This window comes from Littorina saxatilis, linkage group LG5 (assembly GCF_037325665.1).
Source record: "Littorina saxatilis isolate snail1 linkage group LG5, US_GU_Lsax_2.0, whole genome shotgun sequence".
In the NCBI taxonomy this organism is placed as follows: Eukaryota; Metazoa; Mollusca; class Gastropoda; order Littorinimorpha; family Littorinidae; genus Littorina; species Littorina saxatilis.
The window spans coordinates 50,521,045-50,547,992 of record NC_090249.1 but is presented as its reverse complement, the minus strand read 5'-3'; the positions used below and the strand labels follow the sequence as shown (position 1 = coordinate 50,547,992).

Below are 26,948 nucleotides of genomic sequence, written 5' to 3'. Positions count from 1 at the left end.
TGCCTGGAAGCATGCAGAAGAATGCCATAATTGGCTCCCGTTTCAAACTTAATAGAGTGAAATTTCCTTTCATAGCCACGGGCTCTATTCAAGTGATGGCAATGGGGGTTGGAAGAGTCCGGGGTGGGGGGGTGGGGGGTGGGGAGGGGATAGGATGGACCAGGAGATTGGTAAAGACGAGAGAACTGAAAGTTAAAGGAAGGTTGGGGGAGGGGAGGAAGATCCCAACCTATTCCCGGATGGGGGGGGGGGAGGGCGCTGGGGGGGGGGGGGGTGGGGGGAGCTGCGGGCAAAAGTCCTTCACAAATCGCCAGGGAAGTGCACGTCGAAAGTGTGGCCATGCTTCAGGCTGTGGAGTGTCTTGAAGTTCCAGCACGGAACAAGAATTCTTCGAGGAAAACGATAAATTCAGAAAATCTCTCAAAATTGTTTTTTTCCGGGAACCGCGGTTTGTCAGTATGGTTGTATAGAATAAAAGAAAAAACACCTGACTTAGAGTGAAATAGTATTGTATTGTATTGTAATGTATTGTATAGTATTGTATTGTATTGTATTGGTTTTTGTTTGTTTGTTTGTTTGTTTGTTTGTTGTTGCATACAATTGTTTTCTATCGAATAAATCACATTTATGTTCTAACATGAAAGTTTTAAGCAAAACACGAATCAGCTGAAATCGCGGATTGACTGTAAGATTTGTACATGCAGTCTGCATTGGAGCACACACACACAAAGACTACTGTAATTATTTTCTTCATTGTTTTTGTAGCTGGATATTGCATATGAAGCATAGTGTTTGGACACTCATTCACACTATAAAATACAGCTACCGTCTGTCAAGATTGATTTTTACACCCCCGGTATAGGGGTGTGTATAGGTTTCGCTCGATGTGTTTGTTTGTTTGTTTGTTTGTTTGTGTTCGCATATAGATCTCAAGAATGAACGGACCGATCGTCACCAAACTTGGTGAACAGGTTCTATACATTCCTGAGACGGTCCTTACAAAAATTGGGACCAGTGAAACACACGGTTAGGGAGTTATTGGTGGATTAAGATTATACAAGGACTTATACAGGGACATCTTAATGGTCAAAGGGAAATAACCATTCTCACTCAGTCACTGCCACCAACTGAGAAGGTTATTTCCCTTTGACGGGGGTGTTTTTCCTACCTCGGAGGAATTTCTTGTTTTCTTTGTTTTCGTAAATGATTCGTTACGCCACTCAAGCAATTTTATACCTTCCACACCATAAATAACTTACAAGCTAATGAGTATTACAAAAATGTGGACTTCGGATTCAGAACATCGCTGGACTGTATTTTAAAAATCGATGTGTTGAAAAAAAACCTGACGGAGATTTACTGGTGAGTCCCAGTGACCTTTAACTTTCCACTACGCTGCACAAAATTGATTTTACGATTAACTCGTCCTGAAAAAAAAGCTGGGCTTCCTTTCAACATCCCCGTCATAAACCCAGCTTCAACTTACCCCCCCCCCCTCCCCTCTCTCTCTCTCTCCCTCTCCTCTCTCTCTCTCTCTCTCTCTCTGTCTCTCCCTCTTTCTTTCTCTGTCTCTCTCTTTCTCTCTGTCTCTCCCTATCTCTTTCTCTCTCTCTGTCTCTCCCTATCTCTCTCCCTCTCTCTCTCTCTTTCTCCTCTCTGTCTCTCCCTCTCTCTCTCTCTTTCTCTCCTCTCTCTCTCCCTCTCTCTCTCTCTTTTTCTTTCTCCTCTCTGTCTCTCCCTCTCTCTTTCTCCTCTCTGTCTCTCCCTCTCTCTTTCTTTATCTCTCTCTCTTTCTTTCTCTCTCTCTCTTTCTCTCTCTCTCTCTCTCTCTCTCTCTCTCTCTCTCTCTCTCTCTCTCTCTCTCTCTCTCTCTCTCCCTACTCAAAATCTCCAGGTACAGAACCACATTCCTGTTGTGAACGCTTGCAGATGCTCTGTGATGAAAAATTAAGAAACACGGATGCGTTTGTTATTCCAATAATGGCCATCCATGAAGTTGGCCAGTACATAGCAAGATTAGAAAATAAAAAGTCTTCCGGACTTGATGGAATAAGTAATAAATTATTAAAATTGTCTACTCCTTATATAGTAGAGTCTCTGACTTATGTTTATAATTTATGTATTCAACACAATGTTTTTCCAAAAGAATTTAAAAAAGCGAAAGTCATACCTTTGCCAAAGAAAAAAGGTTCTCAAGACTTAAATGATTTTAGACCTATATCTTTGTTATCTGTATTATCTAAGCCTCTTGAAAGGCATGTTCAGAAACATCTGGTTACTTATTTGGAGGATCACAATCTCTTGCATCAACTTCAGTCTGGTTTTCGCTCTCAACATTCATGTAACACTGCCCTTGCCAGATTAACTGATTCATGGTACTCATCCATTAATAGGTTAGACATTTCTGGTGATGTTTTCTTGGACCTAAAAAAAGCTTTTGACCTCGTGGATCACGAGATCCTTCTACAGAAATTAAAATGTTATTTGAACAGTTCAAGCACTGTCCCTTTATTTAACTCTTATCTTAGAGAGAGGGTTCAATCTGTATACGTACACGATACGTACTCTTCTCAGGGCACTGTGAAATGTGGAGTGCCACAGGGGTCTGTTTTGGGACCTGTATTATTTTGCATCTATATAAATGATTTGCCCTTGTACCTACAGTCTGAATCTGTTGAGTGTCATATGTTAGCAGATGATACTACCTTACATGCAACAGGGAAAAGCCCTGCACAAATTCAAGACAAATTACAACAGAGCCTAAACGATGTTTCTGAGTGGTGTTCTGCAAATCGTATGCTTATTAATCCAGTAAAAACAAAGTCTATGATAATCAGCACTCGCCAAAAATATCAACTTTCAGAAATGACTCTGAGTCTGTCCCTAAATGAGCACTCCATTGAGCAAGTAGCTGAGCACCGTTTACTGGGACTTACTGTTGATAATAATCTCAAATGGCAGACTCACATCAATGGAATCTGCAAAACAATTGCTAAAAACCTGTTTCTTTTGTCAAAGTTACAAAGCATTATTAATCTAGACACAAGAAAACTATTTTATAATGCCCACATAAAACCCCATATTGATTATGCTTCCATAGTATGGGACGGGTGTAGTGAAGTTCACTTGAAGAAGCTGAACTCGCTCCAGCGTAGAGCTGCTAAACTAGTTCTGCCCAGTCCATCTCTTTCTACAAAGGAAAAGATGAAAAGTATTGGGATGTTAAGCTTAAAAAAGCAGCTTTTGTATAATAAATGTTCATTTATGTATAAAGTCGTCTATAAGGACGCCCCAACATATCTTATACAACTCTTCAATTCATCTCCGTCATATTATTCAAACACTCGAAATAACCTTGCCTTGTCAAGGCCCCGCATCGATTTGTTTAAAACTAGTTTTTCTTATTCTGGTGCGTTCCTTTGGAATTCACTACCTGTAAATATCAAGTCATGTCTGTCATTATCCTCTTTTAAAAGACAGCTCCGAAAGCACCTCTCTAACGACTAAGTCGGTGTACACTTTGTGCGAGTGTGTGTGAGGATGTGTAAAAGAGAAAGTGTATAGTATGCTTCCATTAACAAGCACACTTTTGAATTTTTAATTTTTATTTTGTTATACCTTTCCCTATTGTTTTTTTTTCTTCTTTTTTTCAATTCTTCATATTTGTTCTTTGTTTCATGTGTGTATTATAGTAGGGACTAGCTGTAAGAAAGGACCATATGGACCTAATGCTATCATCCCTCGGTAATAAAGTTTTCGAGTTCGAGTTCGAGTTCGAGTTCCCTCTCTCTTTCTCTTTCTCTCTCTCTCTCTCTCTCTCTCTCTCTCTCTCTCTCTCTCTCTCTCTCTCTCTCTCTCTCTCTCTCTCTCTCTCTCTCTCTCTCTCTCTGTCTCTCCCTCTCTCTCTCTCCCTCTCTCTACCGGCACGGTTGGCCTAGTGGTAAGGCGTCCGCCCCGTGATCGGGAGGTCGTGGGTTTCACCCCGGCCGGGTCATACCTAAGACTTTAAAATTGGCAATCTAGTGGCTGCTCCGCCTGTCGTCTGGCATTATGGGGTTAGTGCTAGGACTGGTTGGTCCGGTGTCAGAATAATGTGACTGGGTGAGACATGAAGCCTGTGCTGCGACTTCTGTCTTGTGTGTGGCGCACGTTATATGTCAAAGCAGCACCGCCCTGATATGGCCCTTCGTGGTCGGCTGGGCGTTAAGCAAACAAACAAACAAACAAACTCTCCCTCTCTCTTTCTCTCTCTCTCTGTCTCTCTCTCTCCCTCTGTCTCTCCCTCTCTCTTTCTCTCTCTCTCTCTCTCTCTCTCTCTCTCTTTCTCTCTCTCTCCTTCCCTCTCTAATTATGTCTCTATGGCTCTAGGTTTGTCTCTCTCTTCCTCCACTCTCCCTCTTTTCCTCCTCTCTTTCTCTGTATGTCTGTCTGCTCTCTCCCTCCCTCTTTGTCTCTCCCTCTTTGTCTCTCACTCTCTCTCTCTGTCCATCTCTTCCTCCTCTGTCTCTTTTCTGATCTTATCTCTCTTTTTCAGTCCATCTGTGTCTCTCTGTCTGTCTATGTCTGTCTGTCTGCCTGTCTGTCTCTCTTTCTGTCTCTCTCTCTCTCTCTCTCTCTCTCTCTCTCTCTCTCTCTCTCTCTCTCTCTCTCTCTCTCTCTCAACCTCAGGTTTGACGGCACCTCCGGGTGGGGAAATTTAAAAAAAAACACGACATGAGCAGACAAAGGCCCTCGACTTAAAGGCAGCGCATCCGGTCTTAAAAAGTAGTTAGCACCGCCAGAAATGCCACCGGCCCCGAAGATCTCGGCACGTCTCGTAATGAACGAGACCACATGCATTGACTTTATTTCACTCATAGACACAGAGGCGCCTGTTTTACACGTGTCGATAGTAATCACTGCAATGAATCTTGTCTGCAGTTGGTTACAGTAAAGACATTGTACTGCTACTCTTTGGTTACAGGTGGAATGAATTTAGGATGAATTGGAAAAGCAATGGTTGTCTACAATACAGTGTAAACATTTGATCGAATGCAGTTTAAGTCAATCAACCGGTGCAGTTTTTTTACAACTTGAAGACATTTGTGTCAAATGGAGCAACAAGTCAGAGTCTCTCGTCTGGCCAGAAAAGCGGTTTTAGTCAATAAACGCCGAGGGCTTCCAATAAAAACATCTGAATAAAATGAAATAACATTCAGTGGTATTACATGCTGGCCAGAAGACGGGTTTTTAGTCAATCAACGCTACAGCCTTCGGGGAAAGGCATTTCATTAAAACTTTGGTGACTTCATTCATTATAGTCTCTCACCTGGTCATCATACCATTTAAAGTCAGTAAATGCCCCGGACTTCGGACAAAGACATTTGAATAAAATGGTGTAAAGTTGGTGACTTCATAAACAGTGGCATTTGCTTGCTCCCTTACCTGGCCCCAAAACCCGTTTCAAGTCAATAAACGTCGATTAAAAGCATTTGAGTAAAATGGAATAATTTTGTTAACCTTATTCAGTGGTATTTACATGCGCTTTCACTTGGCTATTAGACCGTTTAAAGTCAATAAATGCTTTAGCCTTCGAGTAATAATATTTAAGTTCAATGCATTTCCCTGAAAATAGTAATTTAATCGCCGACGATGATCGAAAACCATTTCTGCGGCGATAGGAATTGTCCTCCAATAGCGCGCGCGGACACACACACACACACACACACACACACTCACACACACACACTCACACATCCACACCCCTGCCGCGACTAACAACAGAAAAGTCTGATCGAATTGTACGTCCAGCAAACAGTAATGAAGCAACCCGTATCTTCAGTCTGTCCAAACAGTTGTGTGCACGGTGGCTCAACTGTGGGGACTGTGCCGCTGGATCGGGCAAGGGAGATAAGCAGACAGTAATCCCGGTGGCTGTCGACAGAGGGCGTGCAGACTGCAATAATCTGCTGCTGCCGGCCAGTGCTAACATCGAGTAGATTAATCCCCCGGTCTAGGGGGGACTGCCTTCCTGCATTCACAGCCTTTGCGAGGGAGTCGTACGCTGTGATACCTCCCTAAAGTGGTGTTCACATGGCAGACTTTGTACCAACTTTCCCCCAACTTTCAAACGATTTTAGTCGGGGCCAAGTCAAATCAAAATCGCTACCAATGTGAACAGCGCAAACGCTCAAACTAGTTTTAAGCGGCGATTCTCACCAGACTTGAAGGCCAGTGCATATATCGGAGCTACCTCCTTCTGCTGAAACAGCAGTTTGGCTAGAGCTAAAAAATCAGTAAGAGCGATAAGAAAAGTCTGCGCAAAATCTTCGCCAAGTCACGGCCGAGTCGAGTTGTGGAGTCGCTGCTAAATCTGGCCTAAATCGTACCTAAATCGCTGGGGCCGATCACATATCAGACTTTACGCCGACTTTCAATTGCCTCGTCGACTCAGGAGCGAATTTCAAACGACAAAAGTTGGGGGAAAGTTGGATGCAAGTCTGCCATGTGAACGGCACTTAACCCCGCCGGTTCTATACTGTTTTGTGGCTTTTTTTTGTGGTTTTTTTCAGTGGTTTTTTTTTTTTTTTTTTTTTGGGGGGGGGGGGGGGGGGGGATGGACTTCTAGTGTTTATGTCATCGGGCTGTTTTTGGATTTAGCGCAAGAGTTGCCTTCAAGACTTTAATGTCACTCGGTTTGTTGGTTGATTGGTTCTTAGAATTGCTGGTGTTTTATCATCCCATAGTTTTAGCCGTTCGCAAGGTTTTTCTGACATTGACATCATCTGGGCGTATGTGGGTATACGAAAGACAAACGGCGTGTTCGGCCATCTGCGAGTCCTGGCTTTTTGTCTTGCAAACACTGCTTTATAAATAACCGGGATGACTTCTTTCGAACGTAATGCTAAATCAAGCGTCTATGTTGCTTTGGACAAAAATCCAGGAGGGAAGCACACATCTGTTAGCTCATTATCTTCCGTAGGGTAAAAAAAGTAATAGAAAACAAAAGAAGAAAATTACGGGGTGGAAATTGAAGTAAACAGAACAGGCACGCTGAATCGTTTCTTTTTTTCTCCCCCTCCATCCCGCATTTTGTTCCTGGAGACATAACAGTTCTTCGGAGTTTTCATCAATTGTGAGAAGTAACGGTGTCTGACATAGCCCCTGAAACTCTGTGTGTGTGTGTGTGTGTGTGTGTGTGCGTGTGTGTGTGTGTGTGTGTGTGTGTGTGTGTGTGTGTGTGTGTGTGTGTGTGTGTGTGTGCGCGCGCGTGCGTGCGTGAGTTTGTTCGTGTGTGTGTGCCTGCCTGTCTGTCTGTCTGTCTGTCTGCCTGCCTGTCTGTCTGTCTGTCTGTCTGTCTGTGTATATATATGCATGCGCACGTGCGTGTATCTCTCTGTGCCTGTCTGTCTGTCTTTCCGTCTGTCTCCCTGTATGTCTCCACGTGTACGCAAAATAAAAGACGGCAGACAGTCAGACACACAGGTTCAGATGACAACAAGTCCTTGTGACTCTACGATCTTTGACAAGAAGAGGCAAGTGCTAAAGTCAGCTTACTGTCGGATGCCTTTAACTATGCACTGCACTCACATCAGATATGCAGAGAAGGACAAAGCAATCTTCCACTCAGGCAAAAAGTCGCAGGAGGCGAACCAACAAAAACACAGGCTGGCACTTGAGCAACAAAGCTGGCATGAATTCTTTATGGGCGCTAGACGCTTTAAACAGACTGCAAAGACAAGAGTTTTTACGGTGAGAGAGAGAGAGAGAGAGAGAGAGAGAGAGAGAGAGAGAGAGAGAGAGAGAGAGAGAGAGAGAGAGAGAGCGAAAGAGAGAGAGAGAGAGAGGGAGAGAGAGAGGGAGAAAAAGAGACTGTTAGAGAGAGAGAGACAGAGGGATACAGAAAGAGGCAGACAGAGAAAGACAGACCGACAGAGACACAGAGAGACACAGAGAGAGAGTCAGACAGACAGACAGAAACAGCTAGACACACACACACAGAGACAGATAGACACAGACACACAGAGAGAGGGTGGGAGACAGATTGACAGAGGCAGAAAGAGAGAAAGACAGACATGCATGCAAGCAAGTGGACAGTCAGGAAGGGACAGAGAAAGAGAAAGAGAGAGACAGAGAGAAGGACGGAAAGATAGAGACAGACAGATCAAGACAAAGAAAATGCAATGAGACTGAATGAGAGTGGGGTAGAGAGAGAGAAACAGACAGACAGACAGACAGACAGACATACAGAAACAGACAGACAAACAAACAGGCTTGACAGCAGGCAGGCAAACAGACAGACGGACGAATTTTGAGGTGGATTATCAAAAGGGCATACAAACTTTGATCATTAGACTAATGCTTCAGGGATTAATACATAGACACAAAAAAGCAACAGACAGATAAGCAAACGAACAAACAAACGGATAAACGAACAAAAACACGGACAACAAAAGCTGTTCAATCCCCATTGATATGAGAAGAACTCTTTCATGGCAGAGTAATTGAAATCTGAAAGTACAGTAAAAAGGTTTCTTGTGTCTTGAAAACTAAATTAGCAAAAAGATCAAAATAAGAATGCCAGAAAGAAATTAAAGATGTGGAAACGCAAAGAATAAAAGTCAATGGACGGGCAGAAATCTTTCGCCTGTGTTAAAAGAAAAATGTTTGGATGAGTTCTTGTCGAATACATTAACAACATTTTTCAGACTGGCTTTAAAAGAAGCACAAATTAATAGAGGAAAATCTAAAAATAACTCTGTCGGCTTTGTATGGGTTGTGAAAGAGTGAATGCCCTTGCTTTTACTAGGACAAACATTGCTCGGGCCAATCACTAGCGAGGGGTGTGTCTGATACACGTGGACAAGGAGCACGTGTGCATTAATAGTCCCCCAAAAAGCAAGGGTATTCACTCTTCCAGAACCCACATAAACCCGCCAGTTATTTCCGAAACTCGTCTATTGACATCCCGCCCCGACAGACCAGGAAAGGCAACAGTTTGACGCCTAGGAAAGGAAAATACAGCTTAGCGTAATGTGTCCGTTGAGACTTTATGGTCTCCGCTTTGTGTCAACCACAAATGGGCTCAGACATCTCATCCGTTTATTTAAAAGCCGTTTAACCTTGCCAGCTTTTTCAACTTCTCTGAAAAGAACCAGACAACCCTAAATGGAGCGTATTCACCTATTATTAGGGTTACTGTATAGTCTTGCAGACACACGTTTTGGGCTGCCTCCCAAGACCTTCTCCCGTTTAACGAAGTTTCCGTGTGTGTTCTGGTTGGTTTTTGGTTGAAGGGGGGGGGGGCATTTTGACCACACACACACACACAAATATTCTTATTAGAAAAAACACACATTTTAATCTGGTTGTAAAGTAAAAGCTTCGCAGAAACACAAAACGTTTTGAACGTTTACCACGGATTTCGTTAACTTATAGAAAAGTACCGCTAATTAACAAGATCGTAAAAAGCCTACTGACATAAATGTCATATCTTTACATCACTCATGCTTCGATGTCCTCTCCAACACCTTTCACTCGTTGACGGTTCTTATTTCAAGGAATTCACTCGTTGACGGTTCTTATTTCAAGGAATTCACTTGTTGACGGTTCTTATTTCAAGGAATTCACTCGTTGACGGTTCTTATTTCAAGGAATTCACTCGTTGACGGTTCTTATTTCAAGGAATTCACTCGTTGACGGTTCTTATTTCAAGGAATTCACTCGTTGACGGTTCTTATTTCAAGGAATTCACTCGTTGACGGTTCTTATTTCAAGGAATTCACTTGTTGACGGTTCTTATTTCAAGGAATTCACTCGTTGACGGTTCTTATTTCAAGGAATTCATTCGTTGACGGTTCTTATTTCAAGGAATTAAAACGGAACTTTACAGTAATAGATGACCACAAAATTGTCTGCAAAGAAATGCTTATCTTTTTTTGTGAGCAAGAAATAAATACCATGTTATGCGACAAAGCCAGTTAAAGTTAGCACAGCAACAGCGAATTGGGAAAAAGCGATTCGAACGGAATTTTACAATGATAGATTAGCTCACAGTGCAAAAAATGATGATCGTTTTGGTGAGCAACAAAATAAATAAAAATGTATGCGTCTACGCGTTCAGCTGGGCAAAGCGTCAATGGAAATTTATAATGATAGATTAGCAAAGTTTTGTTCACAAAAATGAATCTGATTGTGTTAATGAGCAAAACAGAAGAAAAACAAGTCGCGTAAGGCGAAATTACTACATTTAGTCAAGCTGTGGAACTCACAGAATGAAACAGAACGCAATGCAACGCAGCAAGACCGTATACTCGTGGTCCACCGCTCACGGCATAGGCAGTGAAATTGACAAGAAGAGCGGGGTAGTGGTTACGCTATGCTGCATAGCACGCTTTTCTGTACCTCTCTTCGTTTTAACTTTCTGAGCGTGTTTTTAATCCAAACATATCATATCTATATATTTTTGGAATCAGGAACCGACAAGGAATAAGATGAAAGTGTTTTTAAATTGATTTCGAAAAAAAAATTTTGATAATAATTTTTATATATTTAATTTTCAGAGCTTGTTTTTAATCCGAATATAACATATTTATATGTTTTTGGAATCAGCAAATGATGGAGAATAAGATAAACGTAAATTTGGATCGTTTTATAAATTTTTATTTTTTTTTACAATTTTCAGATTTTTAATGACCAAAGTCATTAATTAATTTTTAAGCCACCAAGCTGAAATGCAATACCGAACCCCGGGCTTCGTCGAAGAGTACTTGACCAAAATTTCAACCAATTTGGTTGAAAAATGAGGGCGTGACAGTGCCGCCTCAACTTTCACGAAAAGCCGGATATGACGTCATCAAAGACATTTATCAAAAAAATGAAAAAAACGTTCGGGGATTTCATACCCAGGAACTCTCATGTCAAATTTCATAAAGATCGGTCCAGTAGTTTAGTCTGAATCGCTCTACACACACACACACACGCACACACGCACACACACACGCACACACGCACACACGCACATACACCACGACCCTCGTCTCGATTCCCCCTCTATGTTAAAACATTTAGTCAAAACTTGACTAAATGTAAAAAGATAGGATGCGACATTGCGAGTTAAAGTTGGCGAAGGGTGAACAGAACATTACAACAATGATAAATGACCACAAAAATGTCTGCAAAACCCCAAAAGCTGGTCGTTTTAATAGGGAGCAAAACAAAATAAATCACCATGCGCCATTACGAGTAAATGTGAGCAAAGCAATAACGGATAATTTTAACACAAAAGACGAAGTCCAGAAATAACTCGGGTCGGGTTTGCGAGGGTTATGAAAGAGTAAAAACTCTGACTTTCAATGAGGCAAGATTTTAACACGTGCTCCTTGACCATGTGTTTTAGACACACCCCTAGCCCCTCGCTAGTGACTGGTCTAAAATGTCACGTGGGAAAGTTTGACTCAATAAAAGCAAAAGAATTTACTCTTTCACAATCAAAAACAAACCCGACAGAGTTATTTCCGAACATAGTCTATTCAATCTGATAGTTTTAGTAGTGAGCAAGAAAGACAAAAAAGTGATGCACAATTGCGAGTCAATATTAGTGGGCAAAAGTGTGAAGCAGCCTTAGATCCACCTAAAATCCCTCCCTTCTCATTAACCGTCTCCCAAACACCCCGCCTTTTCTCTGCTACCCGGAGGTAACCAATCTGAGTCACCGATACCCTTCAGGCAAACGCTGCCTTTTTTTCTTTTTTTTTCTCTTTTTTTTTTGTGGGCCACCCCAAACTATGATGAAAGATCTGAGCAGCGCTTTCCTTCGTTTAAAGCCCGGTCCGCACTTTTTAAGCAGGCACCGGGGGAGTGTTTAGTTAGCGCAGCAAGTCTGACAGGGGCAGGGAATCACCGTCTGGTATTGCCACCTAGGATCAGATTTGTAAGGCTGAAGACCGTCAGTAGAGTCGTGTTTGATGTGTCTTCGCCGTTTGGTTTAAACATGATTTTATTTAAATAACAAAGGGTGGCTTATGATACAAAAGATAAACTTGGGACCTCACATAAAGCTATGCTCATATAAGTGTGGTCATTTATTTACATCTACACAGAACACGTCTTAAACTGGTACTGTCAAGGTCAAAATAATGCTAATACCCTCTAACACACACAAACTCAGATCAAAATAAAGAATTTAACTGACAATCTAAAGCAATGTGGAGGAGAAAGTGAAGATTATGGGACTTTTAGACTGCAGCAACAATATCTTCGCCGTTTCAAGATATCGCTGTGCTAAGTCTGTTCCTAAACACTGCTAGGTGTGTCTTCAATTGCTATCACTTGATACATTGATACATAGAAGAGTAGTTATAATTTGAATAACAGAATGTAACGATTGTATAACCATGTGCATACAATGGGCAAAGCGTCATGCGACAAAGCCAGTTAAAGTTAGCACAGCAACAGCGAATTGGGAAAAAGCGATTCGAACGGAATTTTACTTAAATAACAATTTTACTTAAATAACCGGGGGCCCGGTAGCTCAGTTGGTAGAGCACTGGACTTGTGATCGAAAGGTCGCAGGTTCGAATTCGGGCCGGGACGGACACGGGTCAACTTTATGTGCAGACCCAGAGACGGAAGCCATGTCCCACCCCCGTGTCATCACAATGGCACGTAAAAGACCTTGGTCATTCTGCCATAAGTGCAGGTGGCTGAATACACCTAAACACGCAGACACTTGGGTAGCGCGACTCCGTTGCTGCTAGCTTTCCACTGGGAGGAAGCGACCCGAATTTCCCAGCGATGGGACAATAAAGTAATGAAAATGAAAATGAAAATGAAATGAAAAATGTGTGATGGAGTAATCGAGAGTTCTACAGAACCAATCTCCTGGCACCTGGGAGAATAACAAGCATTGAAATGGACAAGCGACTTTCATCCTCAGTGCAGTTTAGAGACTGCACACTACAAATTCTAGCACCGTAACCTGACTCATGCAGTTAAGGCTCTCTTGACATGCTCCTATATGTTACTCTCTTTGTCACAAAAGACAAAGTATAACGAAGGAATAGAGGTAACGACTGCCTGACTCAGTGGCTGTAAAAGTCCACAAAGTCTGCGTCAGTCAATGGACACAGAGCTTGTTTGTGGGAAAATATTTAAAGGACAAAAAAACCATTCAGTTCTACTTCTAACAAGACCCGGCACGGGAAAACGGGAGCGGGTATAGCAACACATTCGCTTGTTTGCCTCATTTCCAAGGAGCGGTCGGATATAACCCAAAGCCTGCTTAAGAAAGTGTGGAGATCCACCGTACCACAGTATGTTTGCCCCGGATAGTACGTAGGTCTGCCGCCAGGGCGTCGAAGAGACATCACTTTGACCACAGTTCTGCTATCGGTACCAACCAGGGGTGGCCAGCACAGACGGTGACTTACGAAAGGGGGAAGCCTGGGAACCCAATCTGCAACCTCTTTTGACAAAAAGAAAGGCATTTGATTGATTTCAGCTTGCTTTCCTGCCTGCACGGCTTTACAGAGATCACACTTCCGAGACAAGCCCTGGCCCCTCGGGGTCCTTGTGAGGAGCTGGGGTCGATACATGGAGTATGCGGTGCCTGGATACAATAACATCACCCCCCCCCTCTAACACCCCCCCCCCCCCTTCAACCTCGTACATTTCTCATCATTCCCTACACTCATCGCTGAACAATGGAACCTCCTTTTTTAAGGCCTCCAAAAATCTTAGGAACAAGCTATTAAGACGCTGCGAACATTTCGCTGCAGACATCTTGCTTTTACGACAATCACTTCAGACTGTATATGGAGTATGCGGTGCTTGCATCGCAAAAATTACATTGGTTTTTTTTAAACGGGGGGTTCGACTGTATCTTTCTAGAAATTGTCTCTGCGGCAAAATCCTGCCGCTTTTTACCCCTTGTTTCCGGACTCTTGATACGAAAGTAGGCGAGGGGAAGGACGGGAAATAAATGTTTTTGTTTTTTTAATAAGTTGAGAGGAGTGCAGGCAAAACCCAGACGGCAAGACAAAAAATCCAAACAAAAACAAATGAGGTTACTGAGTAAAAACTGACACATTTTTTGTTAAAACTGGCACAAGTTTTGCCAACCAGTGTGTTGTTTTTCTTGCTTACCGGAATAAAAAAATAAAAAAGCAGTTTTCTTTTTGAAGGCAAAAAATATTTTCCTCAGCCAGCAGAGCTCTCCACATCCTTGTATCCTGCTGGATATCCCTGTCTCTCCGGCAAAATGCTGCTGTCATTTTTTTCTGCATTTTCTTTCTCTTTAGACTCTTAAAACGGATGTAGGTTAGGGGAATGACGGGACATAGGAAGAAGAAAAGACACTCACAAAAACCCGGAATGGATTGAAGGCGAGAACCGGACGATACGACCCCCCCCCCCCCCTCCCCCTCTCACATCTCTAGAAGCGAAAAACAACAACAGCAATTGAGCACTGAAGGAACTTTCTCAAATCTTGTTAAATTGGCACACAAGTTTTGCCCATCGCCTTTCCCCCTTGCTCACTACATCGAGCAGTTTTTCTCTTGCATGCAATAACAACATCATACGAACATCACAACTCCTCACTCGCCTCTCATCATATCCCTTCCTTCATAGAGAATTGCTGTTTCTCCGGAAAATCCTGATGCAGGTGGGTTTTTTCCAGGACTCCTGATACGAAGTTGGTGAGGAATGATACGAAATAATAAGCGAAGAAAGAATAATCGGTGCGCATTGAAAACCAGAACTGAAGAAAAAAAAACCTAAAATCAAATAAACTGCATCATAAAACACGGAAAAAAAGTAATAAATAGCCGCGAACACGAACACCATGCATAGGGAGACAAAAAACACAGTCTTACCGTAGGGGGGATCACCACCACCTAGAGCAACAATACAACTGAAGAGCACTAAATACGACTATCTAAATTCCTGCTCAGTTGGCACATGTATTTTGCGCATTACTTTTTACATTTAGTCAAGTTTTGACTAAATGTTTTAACATAGAGGGGGAATCGAGACGAGGGTCGTGGTGTATGTGTGTGTGTGTGTGTGTGTGTGTGTGTGTGTGTGTGTGTGTGTGTGTGTGTGTGTGTGTGTGTGTGTGTGTGTGTGTGTGTGTGTGTGTGTGTGTGTGTGTGTGTGTGTGTCTGTCTGTCTGTCTGTCTGTGCGTGTGTGTGTGTAGAGCGATTCAGACCAAACTACTGGACCGATCTTTATGAAATTTGACATGAGAGTTCATGGGAATGATATCCCCGGACATTTTTTTAAATTTTTTTCGATAAATACCTTTGATGACGTGATATCCGGCTTTTTGTAAAAGTTGAGGCGGCACTGTCACACCCTCATTTTTCAATCAAATTGATTGAAATTTTTGTAAAGCAATCTTCGACGAAGGCCGGACTTCGGTATTGCATTTCAGCTTGGTGGCTTAAAAATTAATTAATGACTTTGGTCATTAAAAATCTGAAAATTGTAATAATTTTGTTTTTATATAAAACGATCCAAATTTACGTTCATTTTATTCTACATCATTTCCTGATTCCAAAACATATAAATATGTTATATTTGGATTAAAAACAAGCTCTGAAAATTAAAAATATAAAAATTATGATCAAAATTAAATTTCCGAAATCGATTTAAAAACAATTTCATCTTATTCCTTGTCGGTTCCTGATTCCAAAAACATATAGATATGATATGTTTGGATTAAAAACACGCTCAGAAAGTTAAAACGAAGAGAGGTACAGAAAAGCGTGCTATGCACCACAGCGAAACCACTACCGCGCTGAACAGGCTCGTCAGTTTCACTCCGTTTTGCACAAGCGGCGGACTACGGTCATTGTGAAAAATGCAGTGCGTTCAGTTTCATTCTGTGAGTTCCACAGCTTGACTAAATGTAGTAATTTCGCCTTACGCGACTTGTTTTTCCTTGCTCACGAAAACTAACAGATTTTTTTTTTACAGGCAATACGTAACATCATCCGCACCAAGCAACTCCTCGCCAGTCATCCTGTCGCTAGAAATCCACACTGGATAGATAGATAGATAGATAGATAGATAGATAGATAGATAGATAGATAGATAGATAGATAGATAGATAGATAGATAGATAGATAGATAGATAGATAGATAGATAGATAGATAGACAAGACAAAATAGCAACAAAAAGAGACGAACGCCAACAACAGATTAGCAAGGTTGGGGAGGGGGAGGGGGAGGGGGAGGGGGGGGTGCTGATGAACAACAACCCCGCCACGCCAACAACAAAAGGTGAGCACTGAATAAGATGATCTAACTTTAAATTCCTCTTCAAACTTGCAAAAGTGTTGCGCAGCACTTTCTCTTTTGCTCACCGGAACAAAAAAAGTTTTCACTCACACATTTGCGCTGTCGCTTCTTTATATAGGATATCTCTGTTTCTCCAGTAAATCATGCTCGCAGTCCCCTTCCCCCTTGCAAGAAAATGAAGATGTCGGCATGCTTGTCGTCTGCTTTGAAGGTATGGAGATTTTACAGCTTACACTTCAAAATGCAAGTCGCATTGGGCAAGCTTGTTGTTATTTGTACCGTAGATTTCTTGGTGACCATTGTTCGAGCTGTGCCTTGTCAGGTAGCGGTTAAAACGACTTTGAATGCAAAATCGCAACAAAAAATGGGATTGTTTGCTCCGGAACTGCAATGTCGATATGCCAAAAAAAACAACCATCTTGCCCAAAACGCGCACGCTGGCTGGAAGTGTCACATTTTTTTTTATAATTATGTGTTTGGAAGAACAGCTTATAATTTACATATCACTCCGGTCGTGTTCTTGTTTCTGTCATACCGTGGCCAACAGTTTACCGTTCCTTCTCTCGATGCAGCGGTAAAGGAGATACAGTGGAACCCCCAATTTAAGACACCCCCCCCCCCCAATTTAAGACTCCCTCCTTTTTAAGACCTGATTTTCTCAGATTTTGGAAGGTCTTAAAAGGGGCGTTCCACTGTATAACAAATCCACACCCTTAACCCATCAGGCGCAGCCAGGATTCGATCCCTGAACCTTCAAGCTTGAAGGCCGTATCCTTACCACTAAGCTATCGCAGCCGTCGCGTGGTTGCTCTTTGGCCACCATTGGGGGAGAAATGCGGCGGAAAGGAAGGGACGTCCCCTAGGAAAATTGTAAGAAGAAAAAAAATCACACCGCAGACTGCTCTGAAAGACTAGACATATTTATATGATGAATACTTAACATCTCAACGATTTTTTTCGGCAAATGAAATGCAAACGAGAATAATGGTAGGAACAGAAAAAGAAGAAACACGAAGGGACAAGACTGCATTACTGGAGAAAAAACAAGTAAAAAAAGTAAAAGATGCGAGTGCAAAGATGTAAATGAAAAAAATGCACACACATTCCGACATTTGCTTAGAATAATTATAGCCAATAGAAAGTTAGCACAAACAAACAAACAAACAAACAATCAAACAAACAAACTGACTTATGACAGACTGATAGACAGACGGACGGACGGACGGACGGACGGACGGACGGACGGACGGACGGACGGACGGACGGACGGACGGACGGACGGACGGACGGACAGACGGACGGAGAGACAGGCAGGCAGACAGACAGACAGACAGACAGACAAAAAAGGAAACCAATTAACAAACAAACAAACCAGAAAACAAGCCAACAAATGGCTGACAAAACAAAAACCACAAACAGGCAAACGAACAAGATAGCGATCGATATTGAATACAAAAAAATATATCAAAAGGACTTGATAAAGTTTAATTTTACATTTTAAACTCTTTTTTTTTATAGTACTATTCTTGTCGTCGTCAATAGAAGCAGTAGTAAAATCTGGGGTCTGTTGCTCTCAAAGAAACAGCATTGTATGAGAAAAAGAGCGTCGACTTTTTGCTGACAATACCTTACTCAAAAATATACGGCAAATACATAACAAAAACTGCGGAGATCACAGTGTGTTTCTAATCAGAGAAAAAGCTTTACTGTCATCTTCTTGCCATCCTAGGACAAAGCTTTAATCCTAAGCTGAAGCTGCACGCCACCACCAAACACGCCTACTACTCCGTCGGTTGAAAGAAACTCAGATCATAGATGTATTGTAAGGTCGAGAAGGACGCCAGTCTTAAAAGCATACAATGATAAATTCCGCGCTTGCATTTTGTGTTTTTACATTTAGTCAAGTTTTGACTAAATGTTTTAACATAGAGGGGGAATCGAGACGAGGGTCGTGGTGTATGTGTGTGTGTGTGTGTGTGTGTGTGTGTGTGTGTGTGTGTGTGTGTCTGTCTGTCTGTCTGTCTGTCTGTCTGTCTGTCTGTCTGTCTGTCTGTCTGTCTGTCTGTCTGTGCGTGTGTGTGTGTAGAGCGATTCAGACTAAACTACTGGACCGATCTTTATGAAATTTTACATGAGAGTTCCTGGGAATGATATCCCCGGACTTTTTTTCATTTTTTCGATAAATGTCTTTCATGACGTCATATCCGGCTTTTAGTAAAAGTTGAGGCGACACTGTCACACCCTCATTTTTCAATCAAACTGATTGAAATTTTGGCCAAGCAATCTTCGACGAAGGCCGGACTTCGGTATTGCATTTCAGCTTGGTGGCTTAAAAATCAATTAATGACTTTGGTCATTAAAAATCTGAAAATTGTAAAAAAAAAATTTATAAAACGATCCACATTTACGTTCATCTTATTCTTCATCATTTCCTGATTCCAAAAACATATAAATATGTTATATATGGATTAAAAACAAGCTCTGAAAATTAAAAATATAAAAATTATGATCAAAATTAAATTTTCGAAATCAATTTAAAAACACTTTCATCTTATTCCTTGTCGGTTCCTGATTCCAAAAACATATAGATATGATATGTTTGGATTGAAAACACGCTCAGAAAGTTAAAACGAAGAGAGGTACAGAAAAGCGTGCTATCCTTCTCAGCGCAACTACTACCCCGCTCTTCTTGTCAATTTCACTGCCTTTGCCACAAGCGGTGGACTGACGATGCTACGAGTATACGGTCTTGCTGAAAAATTGCAGTGCGTTCAGTTTCATTCTGTGAGTTCGACAGCTTGACTAAATGTTGTAAAAAAAGTAAATTTTAAGGGGCTTATTGTCCGTCAGGTCTTAATTGCCTATATTGGACATGAATTGGTTTATACGATTCGAGTTTTTACGCCCTCACGGCTTTTGATGTTTGCGTGTTTAGGTGGTATCAGCCATCTGCACTTATGGTAGAATGACCAAGATCTTTAACGTGCCATTGTGGTGACACGGGGGTGGGAGATGGATACCGTCTCTGGGTCTGCACATAAAGTTGACCCGTGTCCGTCCCGGCCCGGATTCGAACCAGCGACCTCTCGATCACAAGTCCAGTGCTCTACCACCTGAGCTACCCGGGCCCCCTAAAATGTTGTATTTTCGCCTTACGCGACTTGTTTTGCTTGCCTTTGCTCGTGAAGTTGGGTGTTTTATGTGTTTGTTTTTGCTGGTGTTTGTTTGTTTGTTTGTTTCTTTCTTTCTTTCTTTGTATGTGTCACGATCGGGTGACAGAGACCAAGAAAGCGTCACTCAGTGGAGTGCCTGTTCTGGGTCAATGTATGATAGAAAGCGCCTGTGCGTGATATTGGACACAGCAGAGTTTTTGCTGACAGTGCTCCCGAGCACGGATGTTTTGAAACGCACGAGCTTCACAGTGCAGGTTTCTGCTGTCATAGGGCTGACGGTTTTTTTCGCTGACAGCGCGCACGGGATTTTCAGGGATTGAGTTTCTCGTGTCTTTTTCCTGTTTGGGGAGGCAAAACTGTGTATAGCTGGACCGGTTTGGTGACAAGGTCAGTCACGTGTATTTGGCTAGGTGGTCTGTCAGAGACTCAAGGACGACACACTTGACACCCAGCGGCAGAAGGGGAAGGACCTAACACACAGTTACTAGAGTATGATGGTTTTTCACCGAGTATCATATTCGGCACTCTAGGGGAACTTCCACAAGTTATTCCTTTCCTCTGCCACGTATTTTGCTGAGGACAAGTCGTCACATTTCCTTCGTCGGCGATGGCTTTCGCATAAGGATTCGACAAGGGGTTCTGGACGTTTTGGGTCACTGTTGACGAACAGAGACTGTTCCAGGGAGGAGGCGGACTTTGCTTCCATTGAGAGTTACAATCATAGGCTTTTGAGGTAATAAATCATTATTTAACGCTGTTGATGAGTCTGTGTTGTGGAATGAAATACTCTCTGTTGTTCTTTCCAGGTTAGCGCATAATTTACTCTCTGTGACGCTAAAATACTAATCTGTATATGGTTTTTGCAGATAGGGAGAGAAGGACGGAAAATGGCTGTTTTGTTGTTGTAAAAAGTCAGTTTTGTGCAGGCCCACGTGCTCGATGAGATATTTAAAGATGACATGTTTTAAGGTGGTGGGTGAGGGGTAGCTGACATGTTTAGTGCACCGATGCTTTCTGTTTGCAGCCTTCCTTCGTTCGTTCGTTTCGTTCGTTCGTTACGTTCCCGTAACATCGGCACGGCTGACTCTGGCGGGAACTGTTGAGGCTACGCTAACCAGGAGACCGGCTAACCAGGAGACCGGCTAACCAGCGGACCGGCTAACCAGCGAACCGGCTAACCAGCGGACCGGCTAACCAGCGAACCGGCTAACCAGCGGACCGGCTAACCAGCGAACCGACTAACCAGCATACCGGCTAAGCAGCAGCAGCAGAGATAAAGCTAAGTGCACCATGTCGTACGCACCCCGTTGACCACCGTTGTCTTTTCGTATCTATGATTTCATTGGAGTAGTGACAACGTGGGGTGTGTGACACCTGCACGAACTAGAGCTTTTCGAACAGAACATTCTCATTTCGACTGTATTTACACGGGTTCAGCGTGTTACTATAATTTTCTACATAGTACTGGCATTTTGTCAGTGAACACTGGTTTTTTACGTGTTGAGAACGTAAAAGGAACATATTTTGAGTGAAGGCTCGAGGGAGGTGGAGAGTTTATACATAAACAGGCGTCTGAAACTTATACTTTTGTTGACTCTATTTAATTGTATGCCTGCGAGAGTGGATCGTGGTGTGGTTAGTTAATTAGTAGTAATTAACCGGTTCATAATCACCTTGAGTGATATATTGAAACGTGACACGTGGGGGCCAAGCCGGGATTTACTCAGTTAATTTCCAACTGATAAAGACCCACCAATTAAGGAGAACTAAGAGCAGATAATCTCGTCAGTGCTCGACTTATTTTCTGCTTGGTGCTACCCTTTTTTGTATAGTTTTGATCATATACCACACCTTAAGCGATTCACATCTTGCAGGAAATGTAAATTGTGATTTGTGAGTTATTGTATGCGCTAACTGTGATTATCTCCCTTTCCTTTGTTTGTGAATCTTTGTTGTTGTACGTTCAGAGTTTTCCGTTGCAGAGAGCTGAGCGGGGTTAACGGATTTGTTGTTCGTTTTACTCAGTTTTCTCTACATTGTTGTTTCGCATTCTGTAACAGGTTACATTTCTACCGTCTTGTTTTACTTGGATTTTTCTCCATATTTTGACTTTGTTGGAATTTTGGGGGGGAAGGGTCCGAGGACTTCTGTCCTAACCAAGGCTGTGGGAGACACTCTGTTTCACCGCAAAAAGCAGCCGATAAAGTAGGCCACGGCTGTGGGAAACACTTTGTTTCACCGCAAAAAGCAGCCATAAAGTAGGCTACGCGTTTTGTTCTACACCGTTTGGATTTTCCTTCTGCATTTTCTGGTTGCTGGATTTTTGTATCCATTTCATCACCGCGTGTTCTAGCTATAGCCGCGTTAGACTTACTTTTGTAATAAAGCTTTGCTAAAACTAACCATGGCTACAGGGGGATCTCCTACGAGGAGAATAACTTTCGAGACTCCTGGGAGCGAGCAACCGACTGAGCGAGACGCACGCGTTAGAGCCCGAAGCGTTCTAAAACGCTTAGAAGTAGAACGGAAGGAAGAATTTGAGCGACTGACAAGAAAAGAAGAACGTGACCGACAGGACAAGAAGGACGAACTTGACAGACAAGAAAGGGAACGACAGGCAGAACGACAGGCTGAACGAGACAGACAGGAAAGGAAAGAAGAACGTGACAGACAGGAAAAGAAAGACGAACTTGACAGACAAGAAAGGGAACGACAGGCAGAACGAGACAGACAGGAAAGGAAAGACGAACTTGACAGACAAGAAAGAGAACGTGACCGACAGGATAAGAAAGACGAGCTTGAGAGACAGGAACGACAGGCCGAACTTGACAGACAGGAAAAGAAAGACGAACGTGACAGACTAGACCGGAAGGAACAGGCGGATCGCGATCACCAGCTAGAGCTAGCTAGGCTACAGGCCGAGAAGGGTACGCTCACTCAGGCTAGCGCGCCGACGTTTGTTGCCGACCGTACGAGACTGCCGACGTTCGACGATGACAAGGACGAGCTCGACGACTTTTTACGCCGGTTTGAGCGCATTGCATCTGACCAGAAGTGGGAAGAGGCCACGTGGGCTAGCCGCCTTAGCACCTGCTTAAAAGGACGCGCATTGCAGCTCTACAACGCTTTGGAGGACGACGAGGCGAGAGACTATCAGGCACTTAAGAAGGCGTTACTCCAGCGCTTTAACCTGACTGCTGAAGCCTACAGACGACGTCTGCGTAACAGCAAGAGACTGAGCGGCGAGCTGAGTCATCAGTTTGTGGCACGCCTTAACCTCTACCTGCGGCGCTGGGTGGAGATGGCCGAAAAGGACTGGACCGTCAACGACCTTGCCGACCTCATAGTCATGGAACAACTGATGTCCAGCCTGCGACCTGAGGTGGTGACCTTCGTGCAGGAGCACCAGCCCAAGACTACTCAGGAGGCAGCCGACTGGATCAGAGTGCACGAGGACGCCCAGGCGATCTCCGGCAAATCTTCAGGCTCACGGCCAGGAAAAACGGGAAATTCGGGTTCTTCAGGACCCAAGGACGGGAAGGACGATCAGGGACACAAGGGATCGAGTTCCAGAACTGACATCCAGTGTTACTACTGCAACAAGCGGGGCCACGTGAAGAAGGACTGCCACAAGAGACAGGCTGACCAGAAGGGCGTTCACTTCGTTGGCAGTGAGGAGTTAAGGGACGTCACGAGCTCATGCACCATTCCACAACTCTGCGTTCCGTGCTCCAGGAAACATTTCCAGCCCCACTGCAACGTCTACGTTAACGGAGTGAAGGGCGAAGGTCTGCGGGACACAGGGGCAGACATGATAGTGGTTCGGGCGAGTCTAGTTCCAGCTATGGCCTACACAGGAGACAGCATCAGGGTGAGAATGGCCGAGGCATCTCACGCTTACGACTTGAACACGGCAGTGATCAAGGTCGTAACCCCGTTGTTCACGGGGACCATTGTGGCCGTCGTCATGGACGATCCTCCATGCGACCTGCTCATTGGAAACCGGGTTCAGTTTGTGGACGGCGTCACCAGGGAGGTTCCCGTTTATCGGTCTCCCGACGTCATTTCAGTGCTCACGCGGGCACAGGCGGAGCGAGAGGACAAACCTCTCAAACCCCTACCTGCTGCACGAGCTGCCCTGGGGAACGTGACCCCCGCGCTTCTCGCGAAGGCTCAGGATTCTGACCCGACCTTAGCTACTCCTCGGGAGCACGCGAAGTCGGGGAAGGTGAAGCTGAGCGGGAAGCATGGGAGGTCAAAGTTCCTCAGGGACAAGAAGTTGCTCTACCGTGAGTTCAGCAACCAAGAAGGTACATTCAAACAGGTTGTCGTGCCTCGCGAGTTTCGCGAGGGTGTCATGGCAACGGCACATGACTCGATTCTGGGAGGTCATCTTGGTACCAAGAAGACCACGGATCGTGTCTGGCGCCACTTTTACTGGCCAGGCATCTGCACGGATGTCCGACGTTTCTGTGCGTCCTGCGATAAGTGCCAGAAGGTGGTTGCCAAAGGAAGGGTGAGGAAGGTCCCCTTAGAGAAGATGCCGCTCATCGACGAACCCTTTCGTCGGGTGGCAGTGGACATCATCGGGCCCATCTTGCCTGCGTCTGAGGACGGAAACAGATACATTTTGACCATGGTGGACTACGCTACTCGATACCCAGAGGCGATCCCTCTGAAATCGATTGAAGCCACGCGAGTAGCTGAGGCTCTGGTTACTATGTGGTCCCGGCTGGGAATTCCATCAGAGGTACTCACCGACAGAGGCACGCAGTTCACGGGAGGAGTGATGGCGGAGGCAGCACGACTGCTATCACTGGAGCAGCACTTCACCACTCCTTACCATGCTCAGTGCAACGGACTGGTGGAAAGGTTCAATGGCACCTTGAAGACCATGCTGAGGAAACTAGCTCAGGAGAAACCACGCACGTGGGACAGGTACATCCCAGCATTGCTTTTTGCATACCGCGAGGTTCCTCAGGAGAGCTTGGGTTTTTCCCCATTTGAGTTGTTGTACGGCAGACAGGTACGCGGTCCCATGGCTATCCTGCGTCAAGCTTGGACGGACGAAGAAGCTGACGAGGAGGTGCAGACGACAGCGACCTACATCGTAGAACTCAGGAACAGGATTGAAGAGACCTGCAAATTGGCTCAAGAGAACCTGGGGAGAGCAGCACAGCGTTACGCGCGAGGATTCGACCGCAAGGCACGGCCGCGCAGCTTCAAGATTGGAGAACGGGTGTTGCTACTTCTACCTGTCAAACACAACAAGCTACAACTGCAGTGGCAAGGACCTTTTGAGGTGACAGCGAGGGTGGGCCAGAACGACTACAGGATCATGATGCACGGGAAAGCACGCCTGTACCATGCCAACCTGCTGCGCGCCTACATAGAGAGGACAGCCTACGGGGAGAAGAACAAAGACCAGAAGAACAAAGACAAGAAGACAGAGAAGGTTGCAGTCATCAGGGGTGAAACGAGGGGTTGCTCGTTCTTGAGGACGACCTTTCTGTCTGGAAACAGACCATCAACCTCTGCAATATCTTCAGGTTGCAAGGTTGGCAAACGCCAGACTTATGCGCTGGGCGTTGATTCTCCAACCGTACCAATTCACGGTACGCGTCATTCCGGGCGCCAACAATGTTGGAGCTGACTTTCTCTCTCGGGCTGTAGAGGAGAACATGACTGTGAGCGAAACCGAGGTTTCGTCTTGAAGAGGGGAGGTGTGTCACGATCGGGTGACAGAGACCAAGAAAGCGTCACTCAGTGGAGTGCCTGTTCTGGGTCAATGTATGATAGAAAGCGCCTGTGCGTGATATTGGACACAGCAGAGTTTTTGCTGACAGTGCTCCCGAGCACGGATGTTTTGAAACGCACGAGCTTCACAGTGCAGGTTTCTGCTGTCATAGGGCTGACGGTTTTTTTCGCTGACAGCGCGCACGGGATTTTCAGGGATTGAGTTTCTCGTGTCTTTTTCCTGTTTGGGGAGGCAAAACTGTGTATAGCTGGACCGGTTTGGTGACAAGGTCAGTCACGTGTATTTGGCTAGGTGGTCTGTCAGAGACTCAAGGACGACACACTTGACACCCAGCGGCAGAAGGGGAAGGACCTAACACACAGTTACTAGAGTATGATGGTTTTTCACCGAGTATCATATTCGGCACTCTAGGGGAACTTCCACAAGTTATTCCTTTCCTCTGCCACGTATTTTGCTGAGGACAAGTCGTCACATTTCCTTCGTCGGCGATGGCTTTCGCATAAGGATTCGACAAGGGGTTCTGGACGTTTTGGGTCACTGTTGACGAACAGAGACTGTTCCAGGGAGGAGGCGGACTTTGCTTCCATTGAGAGTTACAATCATAGGCTTTTGAGGTAATAAATCATTATTTAACGCTGTTGATGAGTCTGTGTTGTGGAATGAAATACTCTCTGTTGTTCTTTCCAGGTTAGCGCATAATTTACTCTCTGTGACGCTAAAATACTAATCTGTATATGGTTTTTGCAGATAGGGAGAGAAGGACGGAAAATGGCTGTTTTGTTGTTGTAAAAAGTCAGTTTTGTGCAGGCCCACGTGCTCGATGAGATATTTAAAGATGACATGTTTTAAGGTGGTGGGTGAGGGGTAGCTGACATGTTTAGTGCACCGATGCTTTCTGTTTGCAGCCTTCCTTCGTTCGTTCGTTTCGTTCGTTCGTTACGTTCCCGTAACATCGGCACGGCTGACTCTGGCGGGAACTGTTGAGGCTACGCTAACCAGGAGACCGGCTAACCAGGAGACCGGCTAACCAGGAGACCGGCTAACCAGCGGACCGGCTAACCAGCGGACCGGCTAACCAGCGAACCGGCTAACCAGCGGACCGGCTAACCAGCGAACCGACTAACCAGCATACCGGCTAAGCAGCAGCAGCAGAGATAAAGCTAAGTGCACCATGTCGTACGCACCCCGTTGACCACCGTTGTCTTTTCGTATCTATGATTTCATTGGAGTAGTGACAACGTGGGGTGTGTGACACCTGCACGAACTAGAGCTTTTCGAACAGAACATTCTCATTTCGACTGTATTTACACGGGTTCAGCGTGTTACTATAATTTTCTACATAGTACTGGCATTTTGTCAGTGAACACTGGTTTTTTACGTGTTGAGAACGTAAAAGGAACATATTTTGAGTGAAGGCTCGAGGGAGGTGGAGAGTTTATACATAAACAGGCGTCTGAAACTTATACTTTTGTTGACTCTATTTAATTGTATGCCTGCGAGAGTGGATCGTGGTGTGGTTAGTTAATTAGTAGTAATTAACCGGTTCATAATCACCTTGAGTGATATATTGAAACGTGACAGTATGCTTGCTTGTATTTGTTGTTTTTAGTATGTTTATTTTAGTGTGCGTGCGTGTGCGTGTGCGTGTGCGTGTGCGTGTGTGTGTGTGTGTGTGTGTGTGTGTGTGTGTTCCCTTCTGTCTTTCTTTCTTTCTTTCGTTCTGTGTTTCTTT

The 26,948-nt window shown here is 44.2% G+C and overlaps 1 protein-coding gene across 1 annotated transcript in view; it reads right to left on the bottom strand.

The window, feature by feature from the left end:
* The window catches only part of LOC138967384 (FRAS1-related extracellular matrix protein 1-like), a 181,952-nt gene that overhangs the window by 134,969 nt on the left and 20,035 nt on the right, over positions 1-26,948 (bottom strand). The window lies entirely within an intron of this gene.